Here is a 4,237-nt window from a genome sequence, read left to right as displayed (position 1 = left end):
GTACAGGTGCTGGTTGTCCCATCATTACCTCAGGAACGTTCACCTCAGGTTCCAGGTGTGCGAGGCCACAGCACAAGGCGGAGAGGTGGCAAAGCCATCTCCATGACACACTCCTTCACTCTGCTCTCATTCTCCTGGAGCTTGGTTCAAAGTCTATACCTCGCTGCAAGGAAAAGCAAAAAAATAAAAAGTATCATTTGCTGGTGCATTTTCACTTTGTTATTGGAGTCACATTAGGAAAAAAAGAAACCATTTTGAGGTTAAAAAAATATTAGTAGTTTCTGCCTCAAGATGGTAAAAAACAGTATCTCCGGCACAGAAGAAAAAGCTATGATATAAATCAGATATTATTATGCTGTTCTGGTCTTTCCTACGTGTTGAGGAGGAAAGGAAGGAGCTTCCGATGACTAAATAAGAGGAGACTCCGCTAGAAGTCCCTCCAAGTCAGCCTCTGCAGCTCACCGGGCATCGCGAATGGAGAACATCTTCCCGTGTCCAAATGCATGCACATAGACTTACATGAATGCAAAGATTTCAACTAATGGTTTAATTTCTTTAGTAACATATGAACAATTCAGCTTTCTATTTTCTCCTGATTCAGTTTTGGTAGTAATTTTTCCAGAAGTTGTCCACTTCCCATAAGTTTCCAGATTTAGCAAAAAAAGTTTTAATGACATCCCACATTATCTTTTAATAGGCATTTCATCTTAACTATGGCCCCTTTATCATTCTTTTAAAAAATAAACACAATTATTTCTTCTTTATTTTTAGGCCAATTAATTTTGCCAAAGTTTCTCAAATTATCTTTTTAATTTTTAATTGTACTTTATTGATTATGCTGTTACAGCTGTCTCAATTTCCCCCCTTGCATCATCCATGCAGCACCCCCCTACTCCCTCAGGCAATCCCCACACCATTGTTCACATCCATGGGGCATGCGTGTAAGTTCTTTGTCTACTCCATTTCCTATACTGTACTTTACATCCCCATGGCTATTCTGTAACTACGTATTCGTGCTTCTTAATCTCCTCGCCCCTTCACCCATTCCTCCACACCCCTCACCCATCTGGCAACCATTAAAATGCTCTTCATAGTCATGATTTTGTCTCTGCCCTTCTTGTTTGCTTAGTTTGTTTTTTAGATTCAATTGTTGATGTATTTTTTTGTCATTTTGATCTTCTTTTTCTTAAATAAGTCCTTTAACGTTTCGTATAATAATGTTTTGGTGATGATGAACTCCTTTAGTTTTTTCTTGTTGTGGAAGGTCTTTATCTGCCCTTTAGTTCTAAATGCTATCTTTGCTGGGTAGAGTAAGTCTGCTTTTCATGACTTTGAATATTTCTTGCCAATCCCTTCGAGCCTGCAAAGTTTCAGAAATCAGTTAACAGTCTTATAGGAGCTCCCCTGCAGGTAACTAACTGCTTTTCTCTTGCTGCTTTTAGGATTCTCTCTTTATCCTTAACCTTTGGCATTTTAATTACAATGTGTTTTGGTGTGGGCTTCTTTGCATCCATCTTATCTGGGACTCTCTGAGCTTCCTAGACTTACATGTCTTTCCTTCACCAAATTAGGGAAGCTCTCTTTCATTATTTTCTCAAACAGATTTCCAATTTCTTGCTTTCTCTTCTTCTGGTACCCCTATGATGTGAATGTTGTCCCAGAGCCTGCTTACACTGTCCTCTTTATTTTTTTTATTCTTTTTTCTTCTTGTTCTGATTGGTTGATTTTTGCTTCTTTATGTTCCAAATCATTGGTTTAATTCTTGACCTCATCCACTCTACTGCTGTTTCCCTGGAAATTGTTCTTTACTTTAATTAGTGCACCATTTGTTTCTGAGTAGATCTTTTTTATGCTGTTGTGGTCCTCATTAGGTTCTTGAGGCATCCTTATAACCAGTGTTTTGAACTCTGCATCTGGTTGAATGCTTATCTCCATTTTGCTTAGTTCTTTTTCTGGAATGTTGATCTGCTCTTTCATTGGGGCCATGTTTCTTTGTCTCCTCATTTTGGCAGCCTCCCTGTTTGTTTCTATGTATTAGATAGAGCTGCTACAACTCCTTATCTTTATAGTGTGACCTAATGTAGTAGGTGTCCTATAGGGTCTAGTAGCACAGCCTTCCCTATCACCCAAGCTAAGTACTCAGTGCCCTTTGTGTGGGCTGAGTACACTTTCCTCTTACACTTGAGCTTTGATTGCTGTTGGCAGGTCAATGGGAGGGATTTACCCAGGCCAGTCAGCTGCAACTCCTGGCTGTGACCACTGACTACCAAATTCCACCCTCTGTGGAGGACCAGCTACACAGAGGCAGGGTGGTAGTACTCCAATGTGGTCTGTAGCTGTCCACTGGGTGTGCATGCTCTGGGGTTTCCCACATGATGCAGGCTGTGGTCAGTCTCTACCTGATTTCTGCCCAGGGCCACCCTGACTGAGCTATAAAGCAATCTGAGATGGCTGCTACTTATGCTGGGTTGGAGATTACCAGGTGAAGCTAAGCTGTGAATCTAGGCTGGCTGCTGCTAGTAGCAGCTCTGGGGCCACTTAGCAAAGGTATGGGGCCTGGGGGCTTACTGAGGCTGGCTGTGGCTTATTTGTTAAGATTTAAGAAGTTGTGAAGCATGAGCCAAGACCAGCCATTCATACAGAAAAGTCACTGCTAAGAGCTTGGGTGGGCATAAGTTGGGTGGGGTGGAGTCTCAAGGATCTCCAGGACAGAGCAAGCACTGTTAGCCAGGTTGATGAAGTCTCAGATATGGCAACCACCTGCTGGCTCTGTGGCTCTCTGGGGAGAGGATTCAGAGAAGGGAAAACAGCTTCTGCCTGCCTTTTTGTCTGACAGAAAGCTGTCTCCCCGCTCCTGCCTTGATGCCAAACACTTCAGTTCCTCCCTATGCCTTTCAAGCTGCTATTCCGGTGCTGGAGCCCAGAGGGAGTGAGTCTGAGTAAGTGTATCTGTGGGTTCTTTAAGGGGAACTGCTTGGGACTCCGGAAGTTTCTTTCACTGACTCAATCCCCGCTGGTTTTTGCAGCTAAAAGTTATGGGGACGTATCTTCTTGGCACTGGAACCCTGGGCAGGGGCTCCCAGTGTGGGCTGGGACTCCTCACTCTCAAGATATTTATTGCAAATTGTTATCCACCATACGTGGATATGGGACCAGTGCATTCCACATGTTCACCCTTCTTACCAGTCTGGATGGATGTGGTTTCTTAAACCCCGTCGTTGTCAGACTTCCATTCAACTCTATTTCAGGTCATTTTGAGTAATGATTGTTCTCAATTTTAGTTGTAACTTTGATGTGGTTGTGCAAGGAGGTGAGCCATGTTTACCTATGATGCCATCTTGACTGGTAATAAATTATTTTTCTTTAAAAGATTCTTTTGACATTTTTAGTTGTCAATTATAACTTTATCATGATTATGTCTTTTGCATTCACTCTGTCCTTAAGCATTTTCTAAAATAAATATTGAAGGCTAGAAGTTTTTGCCTAAGTACTCTTTTAGCTGTATCCATAAGCTTTGTTATATAATATGCATTTTATCATTTAGTTCAAAATAGTTTCTGAATTATTTTTCAGCCTTAATTGGTTCTACGTTTTAACTTCCAAATGCATGGCAGTTAAAAGCAATTTTTTGTTAATCAGTGACAGCTGAATGTCAGTCCTTGCAGACCCCTCTAGGACTGTCTATGGCCTTTTGTGACTTGCTCCCAGGCTTAAGGCTCTGGCAGTCTGCCCCACATCATCTGAGTGCTTGGGGTCCTCTATGTTAACAGGCTGACTGGCTGAGGGGTCTCTCAAGGGTCATTACCTTCCACGCCCTCCTCGTTGGGTCAGCCTGCTTTCCCCCCAGAGTGGGGAAGTTCAGCGACAGGGAAGGCTGCCACTCCACCATTTTGCATGGCATGAATTAGGAGCTCTAACACCCTCATGCTGCGGGTGAAGGAAGCCGTAAATGGAATAATATGATAACTGTGATAGTATAAGAATTATCTAATTACTAAACTAAGCAAAACTCATCTTACAATGACTGGAAAACCATGAGACCTCAAGATTTTGCTCATGGGCTAAAAAGGAACTCACAGATCAGGTTTGAAAAGGAGAAAAATAAAGCTGTTTAAATTCTAGAAAATCTGCCTTTTGACCCTGCAATTCCACTGCTGGGACTATATCCTAAGAACACTAAAACACCAATACAAAAGAACCTTTGCACCCCCATGTTTATAGCAGCACAATTTACAAT

This window comes from Phyllostomus discolor, chromosome 4 (genome assembly GCF_004126475.2).
Source record: "Phyllostomus discolor isolate MPI-MPIP mPhyDis1 chromosome 4, mPhyDis1.pri.v3, whole genome shotgun sequence".
NCBI lineage: Eukaryota > Metazoa > Chordata > Mammalia > Chiroptera > Phyllostomidae > Phyllostomus > Phyllostomus discolor.
The sequence above is the reverse complement of the archived record's forward strand: the minus strand, read 5'-3'. Positions refer to the sequence as shown.